General features: G+C 32.0%; 1 long non-coding RNA gene across 1 annotated transcript; it reads right to left on the bottom strand.

Moving 5' to 3' along the window:
* Positions 1-51: 51 nt before the first annotated feature.
* On the bottom strand, positions 52-4,535 carry LOC108978761. Its single transcript, XR_001994132.1, has 3 exons — positions 4,428-4,535; positions 408-585; positions 52-349 (listed from the first exon to the last, which is right to left on the bottom strand). It is a non-coding gene; the product is annotated as an uncharacterized LOC108978761 (long non-coding RNA).
* Positions 4,536-8,660: the final 4,125 nt, after the last annotated feature.

Consider the following 8,660-nt stretch of genomic DNA (forward strand, 5'->3'; position numbering starts at 1 on the left):
GTCATTCTTTCTTTCATTTGTAATTGTAATAACTTCTATTTATCATCAGTTTCTATTTTTTTAATCTAAGTCAAATTTTTTTACCTCGAATTTATATTTCTCAAATTCCAACTTCTTCGCTTCCATTAGAAATTCTTTCAGCTTGGATAGACGCCAACTGTCCAACGGATGATTTCGGTGATCAAGTTGACCGTTGTAATGTTGATATCGGGGTGGAAATTGGTGCCATCGAAGGTGCGGCAGGTACACATTCCTCTTCCAAGAATTCTACTTCGAATTCTGATACAGGACTAGCTGGACATAGTTGAGGCGAAGGCAGGTTATTAGCAACGAGTAACGCTATCCTCAGCTAAAATTATTAAAAAATGATTTATCTACAATAAATTAAAATATCAATTTATACTAACCTTCTATGGTTCATACGTCAGCTTCATTTTTAAGTCCTGCATCCGTTGACGCGAGCCAATCATTGGCTTTACGGTACTGCGCCTTCAAATGCTGGACCATCCAACGCACCAGATCCCATGAGACATACAACTGCGATTTTTATAAACATTGTCTATAAAACAATTGCGTAATTGGAGCCTGAAAAGATTAGATTAAACATTAAAAAAAAAAAAACAACTTATAAGCCTAAGTCTCTTCCATCAAAAACTCTATAATGGAGACTACATCAGTCTCCTTCCACTTCTTGTTTGAAGATGAATAGAAAATTAAATCTATTTAAAACTTACCTTTCTCAACAGTTTAACGGTGTAATATGTTTTTATATAAAATGACAGCTAACACAGGGTTGCAATAATTTTTTTACGTGTCAATGCACGCAAATAAACATGCGTTTCGGTCTGACATATTTTACAGCCATTGAAAATATTTTTCTGTGTGTGTTTTGTTGTGTGTCGTTGCACCAATTGGAAATTCATGCAATGCGTGCATCGTGCAAGCATTTTGCAAGGGCAAGAGAATCCTCCTGCAGTATATCGAATGTTGGCTTGAGAGCACTTTCATATACATATACTCGTTGTCAAACCATCTTTTGCTTTTATGACTCCCTAATAAAACCACTTGAGTTAACAAATTTGAATTTTCATCCTAAATAATCGACCTTAAACCCCTTCCTTGAGTGCAATTAGGCAGTATCATTAAATATGACGAAATGTATTTAAAAACAGAAAAAGACGTTGGCTTCGGTTACTCCGAACCTATAATACCATTTACAGAAAAAAAGTTTCTATACAACAACTTGATTTCGATAAGTCCATTTGTATGACAACTATTTGCTATAGTGGTCTGATCTGAACGATTTGTTCGGAGATTGTGGTATTGTATTCGAAAATACTCGATGCCAAACGGCGTGAATATATATCAAAAAAAAAACAGCTGTATTGAAATCTGCCTAGCAGTTTTCGAACTGTAGCGATCACCACCTTAGCATATAGCTACGATACAATCTGAATGATTAAAATCAAGCTGATAGCCTCTGAAGCTAGCGCTGCATGTTTTAGGTTGTACATATGTTAATAACATTGTATAAGGTTTTATAAATAAATAAACAAAAAAAAAAATCAAGTTTTTGTATTGACAAGTTTTTTTGGGATTTTTCTCGAAATTCGGCATAGAATATTTTCGAATACAACACTACAATCTCCGAATAAATTTTTCTGATGAGATGAAACATGAAAAACTATTGCCTGATTGAGGATTTTTTAATTTTGATTTTTTGTAAACAATAAATTTTTATTTTTTTGCCGATAATGTGGAAAATAATTTCATTAGGACGCCTTGGAAAAACTCAAGTATATAAGAAAGATTAGGTTAAGTTCAAATTACCACCATTCGAAGTACATATTTTTTCGCTTTAAAATAAATTTTAGACTTATATATTGCAATTTTTTGTCCCTAAAACTTCACTAATTTGTTTGTACACATTTATTTTACATTATATGGAGCAAACAAAACTTTTTTTTTATCAATATTAAACTCATTGTTCAATTCTATTTATTTAACAACAACTAAATGGTGCAAACTGTTAGTGTTACCTTTTCGACATCCGTTGTATGTGAATTGAATGAGATAAAGAAATTACATTATACCCAAAATAGGATCAAAAACTTTGAATAAGCAAACTTGAAAATCACATGCACATACGCAACTAAAATGAAAAGGCTTATGCGTAAATTTTTTGTATCTCGAGTTTTACAAGCGTATCCTCATGTGTGTGGGCAATACTTTTAGCCAAACGTATTCTACTATCAAATCCATAACGATTTCGGGATAGTTGCAGTTGTATCTCGCAAAAAATCTTTTTATTGCCTGCCATTGGTGTGTGTAAAGTTTTTTGCGTAGAATTCATTTTAGGTGAGAGGCCTTCCATAACACTGGTTGGCCCAACATTTTGGTGTGTCAAGTTTTTTTCGCGTAAAACTCCTTTTTGCGGAGGCCTTCGGCCACGCTTAAAAAAAAAAAAAAGAAACCCTGGTCGGTCAAATACCAGGGAGCGTCAAGTTTTCTTCGCTTAAAACTCGCGTAAAAATAACCTTGGTTGTCCCAGCACTGGAGTGTATCAAGTTTCTTTCCCATATAACTCTTTTTTCGTGGGCAGCCTTCAAGTTCAAGTTTGTTTTTTTAAAACTCCTTTGTTATTGTTAAATAAATAGAATTAAATAATAAGTAAAATATTGAATTAAAACTGTTTTTGCACTATATAATATATAAAAAAAAAAGTATGTACAAACGAATTAGTGAGGTGTTTGTGGAAATAAAAGTGTAAAATCAATTTTAAATCGAAAAAATATTTACTTTCTTTAAAGAGTGGTAATTTCCAACTTTAAAAGCAAATATCTCGAAAAATATTAGTTTTCCACGGCCACCTCCTTTATCTTCGAAATCATGGGGCGGCATTCTAAAGCTGACCCAACGTCTTTTTGTTATTTTAAAAAAGCTTCGCCACTAGAATATTTATTCATAAAATAAGTTGAAACTCCAAGCGTTAGTGAAAGTCACCGCTGGATGATCACAAACAGCCATTAGTTATAAAATTATTAGGGTTATTCAGACCAGCTTTGTTAATTCGTTAGTCGTTACTCGGTAGTTTTTTACATGGGATTTGTTTTTGTAAAATTAGCAGATTATAGTTTTACCAAGTAATGCCTAGTATCCAGCTCTCAAGAAATGTAAAAACATCATATAAAAAAACGGTTAAGAAATGGTCAAGAAAAAATTTCCTGCAGTAACAAGTTCGGTTTTCCTGCGGTAAATTTTCTTGTGCTGGTATGCACCACTAAAGAAATCTAGCACTAATTTTTAACACATTTTTTCAATAAAATGCGAATATGGCAAACCTGGTTTTGCGAAGAAACATTGAAATCAACAATTGTTTTTTGAAGGAAATTCAAAGTATTCGTTAAATTCTTCCTGATTTAGTTAAAATCATTATTATGAAGAGTAATTCATTTTGAAATGTTGTATAAAACTTACCAATCATAAACGACTTTCCTTAAATCGCAATGAAAATATTTATGTTACTACACAAATACATACATACATATGTAAGGTCAACCGCATAATTGCATCCCTGCAACACAAAAGAACGAGCGCACCAACACAAAAAGAGTCGGAGTAGATACGTTGTCGCGTCAACATCGTTCGTGAATAATCATTTAGTTTTCATTTTATTTTAACTCTCAAAACGATAATATTTAATATAATTGAACTATGTAATAATAAATAATATTGTACGAGATACAATCATTAAATAATTAATCAGAATCCTGAAACCCTTAAAGATCTAGCATCTTTTACATATTACACACAAAGTTTATTTTCTTGATTTATTCTCTCTTGCTCTTCTAATGTGGAGCACTAACAATGCGTAACCAGCTGTCAAAATTACTCGAAGAAATAATGTATATATTTTCTTGAGCAATTACTTAAGAGCTGGATACGCACTTTAACGAAGTACCAGACTGGCAAGCATGATAGTTTTTTCGTTACTTGGTGACATCACTCAGTTGTTTTTTTTGCGTTGTTTCCTCAAAAGTTAACTTAATTCATTGCGAAAAAATACATTGACTGTCTACTTCAAATTAGTTTCAGACAAATTTTTCAAAAGTAAGTATTTAATATAATTGGGGCAGCTGTTTTAAGACAAAATTTACACCCAGTACTGATGTACAGCAAAAAGTATGTTCACAGTTAAATGTTTTTACGAAGTATCAACTAACGTACTACCCGATTAACAAGTTCGGTCTGGATACCCCTGTTGTATATATGTATATTTTTTTGGCGAAACCTTTTTTAATGATGCTATGCTTTAACTGTTATTAAATATGTAAAAAATTTACCAGCAAAATAATATTACCTAACCTATAATCTACTCATTTAATCAGATAATCTTTACATATTCAAATTGCGAAATCATTGCGTACATTTTACTAATATCACCATTGCGTGCTTCTTTGTGCAAATTCGATAATAAAAGAAAATCGTCCCGTTAACGGTGCACCTCATATCATCGCTTGAAGCATGACTGGTTTCACACACTCATATTTGGGCATTCACATGCCTATAACTCGTTAAACCTCGTTTCGCAGAAGTACGAGTTACGTATTGCAATACATAAGTTGTATGTATAAATGGTCACCCTGGATTATATAAATTTGTGCTCATATATGTATATTTAAATACATAAGTAAAGATTTATTTATATATGTATGTAATATGCGCACATTTGCCCCTTTATGCTCATGAATGTATAAATACTTTTAGTGTCTGTTCACAGAAGGAACTTTCTGTTGCGGCAACTCGCAGTTTGTGAGCCAAAGGGGACGGGGAAATACATAGGACACCATGTCCTCTGCTTCGCAATTCGACATTCTTTTTAATTCTGAAATGCTTTTCGTGGTTGCAGTTGCGTTCATTTTCAAATGAATTTTTTATGTTATGTCCTATTTTTGGTATGTGACATGCAAATATGTATAAAAATGTACAAAATATAATAACAATATTTTAGAAAGAGATGATGAAGGTTAATAAATAGGTAAATAACAATAAATAAAGCATACAAGAATGACAGAAAGTTTTCCGACTTCCGGATAATAAGTAACAAATGTTTTCACATCTGTACTCAGACTTCCAAGTTAGGCTTATACTTTGAACACGCTAAATTGAGTTTTCGAAGAAGTTTCTAATGCCCAGAAGAAAACGTTGGATACCATATAAAGTTTATATATAAACGATCAGCGTGTTGAGCTGAGTCGAGTAGTATATACGCGAAATAGTCCCTCAGTTCTTCGATCTGAAATTTTGCACATGCCTTTTTCACCCCAAGAAGCTGCTATTTTCTCGGAACCGCCGATATCAGACCACTATAGCACATGGCTGTCATATAAAGATCGGAATCAAGTTTCTGTATGGAAAACATTTTTATTTGATAAAATATCACCACAAAATTTGGCACATCTTATTATCCAAACAATACAATAATATCCGAACTAATTGTTCAGATGGGATCACTATAACCTATAGCTGTCAACAAATTGACCAAATGAAATTATTTTTAGGTTTAAAAAGGTTTTTGACTTGTGAAGGGTATTCTAGCTACGGTCCAACCGAAGTTAACGCTTTTTTCTTGCTTTTAATGTTTGTTTTACGCATTTTACAATTATTGTAAATGTTTATTTATGTATTTTATACATATATACATATGTATATGTATATTTACTTTTTTTGATATCTATACTGCGTTAAGCATACATATACATTTCAAAATAATAGTATTTCCGCAACAATTGACTTCTAAATGTTGACTTACCGTTCAAACAACCATCACCGTTTCATGTACAAATATTAGTATGCAGGTATGTATGCCTGCATTACATACATACATACCTATTCCCACTTTACATTTCCACATGTACTTATGAATATTCATACGTACAGGTATGTGTTACGGTTCGTTTGGTCTCTATTGTTTGTTGACCAATATATTCATGTTTTGGATTTTTGCCGATACTCACTGATATTACTGATCGTTACCGATATTTGCAGCTAAAAATATTGGTGCATGTGTTGTGAGGCCTTTTTCACTTTTTTCGAAACCAACTTTACTTTTATTAGCATTACATGCTTTTTTCTTTTTACGTTGCACACTTTTGGTCATCGGTGGCGTTACGTATTGGCTGATCGTAGTGTGCTATGCTATTATTGCTGATGTTGTTTTTGCGATACAGTGTTATGGCATGGCGAGGTGGAATGGGGATGGAGAAATTTGATTTAAGCTTTATTAAATGTTCGCTTGCGGAACCGCTTACGAACTTTACTTTTCGTACACCTTTTTCCAAAACTGTTCGAGTAGGGGACTCGAAGTTATGTGACACGAAGCTATAGTGCAGTTTGATGCGCAGCTATTTTAAATGAAATAGTTAACAGTGCGGCATGGTAATAGTTTCTGGTCAGCAAATGTGTTAGATTTAAACTGCGCATACTTTCGTCGGGGTGTACACAATGAAGAGCGTAATAAAAAAAACAAAATACTATAATAACAATAGTGACTGCTAGCAAGTGTTTAATAATTATAACTGCATAAATAATTTAATATTGTCTTTTCGCGATAATAATACTATATATTACAAAATATATACTGCAATATATACCTATGAGCGTAGATGTATTTTTAATTTAAATTTCAACGCCGGATATTGTAACCCTATTTCCGGTAAGAGGATACTCCAATATATCGCATTACAAACTATTGAGTTTATACACAAAATAATGAAGAAAGTTTGATATTTGTCGTCCACCAAACATTGTGTAATCACTCCCGCAACTTACATCAGCATACCTGAAAATATACACAACCACATACATAATTGTTAAGTGTAAATTGTAAATAGTATATCTATAGATAGTTTAATAGGTTTTGGATGTCTGGAATTTTAATTTGAAAAATTTCTCTCGTATTTGTATTAAAATCCATTATTGGGAGTTTTTGTATGCTCGCTTTAATTTAGTAAATAATGTATTTACATCCTGAAAATGAACTCCGATTATGTCAACAAAATAAATAACGAATTAAATTATGAATGTTTCACATCTATAGACCGTATTGTTCCAAGGAATCATGGGTCATTTCTTTGACGTTTGATAGGCAAACTACAATTCGTTAATGCGATGAAGCAAATTTCGTTCTGTAAAAAAAACGAGGAACCCCTATAATATGCTTTCAAATTAATACTATAAGTTTCTTGTGCTAGTGAATTTGGCGTGAGACAAATTTAATCTTTCAGCAATCTCTCGAGTTCTTATTCGTTGTTGCTTATTCAAGAGTCCTTCAAGGGCGTGGTACATCTTCAAGATCGAAATGTTCGAAATGTTGCCATTGTTGAAACGAAGTTTTACAAACCAATTTTGGCTTTGGCTTTCAGGCAACACATCTTCTGCATACACGTAACATAATTTTTGCTTTGCTTAAACTGCATTTTTACTATTAACTTATAAATGCTGTTTTCAATCTTTCATCTTCGAAAGAGCAGTGAACAAGAACTAGTCCAAAAAATTTAAGAATTTTTTTTTTACAAACAAACCTTACTTTTTATAACGGTGAAGTGTGAAGTTGGCTGCGAAAGAATTCAATAAAATAGCAGTTGTCGTCAAACGAAATTTTTTACTAAGCAACCCAATTGAATGTAATTACACTTGATCTCCTTTTTGCACGGTGTTTTGTACATCTCCTATTTACCTTTGTTTTACACGTGTTTTTCATTTTAATTATGTACTCTTTTTGCAATAAATTCTAAATTATACTAGAACTAGAAAATTATTTCCTCAGCTTGGATTTAAATTTGAAACTTATTGTTGTTTGTTTGTTTGTTCCTTTAAAAAGTAATACATATAATACATATATAATACCACGTCAGATAGATAAATTTGCAAGTAAAATTAGATTTTTTACACGTTTTTCTTTTTTCCAATAGAGAGTTTTATTTGAAAATTTGATTTTTTTGACGATTGTTTTTTGTACAAGTAAGTTCCTGGCCCAGTTAACCGTGCAAAAAGGAGATCAAGTGTATTACAGTATATGCTTCATAAGGTGAATAAGTGTAAAAATAAATAAATAGTTAGTAAATGTTGCTACATGCATTTTTTTCTGGAAAACTATTCTAAAACAAAAATTTATAAATAATTGGGTATATAATAGCTGTATTACAATTTGAACAAGGATAAATGAAGAATTGTGAGGCTTTGGAATATTATTCAATAGCTGGTCGGTGCTTTACCCAATCTGGTTACCAATTCGATGTAATATTGATGTATTCCTAAAATATTAACTTTTCCGTGATATGAAATATACAAGTGTTTATATGTGTATTTAAACAGTATATATTTATTTTTTAGGGGTCAGTAGGGTAATCTGGCCTGTTCTTTTGACATTTGTTTTCAAAGAAATTTTTATTCTACAATAGAACTTTTTTCACACACCATTAGGTATATCGTAGACTACATAAACAATTTTTTTCGGAATTTTTGATGACATCTGTCGGTGAATAAGATGTGATATCTCATGTTTGGATCATCTGAAACACAAAACCCCGATTTATCCTTAAAAAGAGCGTGAATGGTTATCGTCCCTACTAGAATCATGAAAGAATGTTGATAAATAA

The sequence above is a fragment of the Bactrocera latifrons genome, unplaced genomic scaffold, assembly GCF_001853355.1.
Source record: "Bactrocera latifrons isolate USDA-ARS-PBARC rearing strain unplaced genomic scaffold, ASM185335v1 scaffold_1263, whole genome shotgun sequence".
Taxonomy (NCBI): Eukaryota; Metazoa; Arthropoda; class Insecta; order Diptera; family Tephritidae; genus Bactrocera; species Bactrocera latifrons.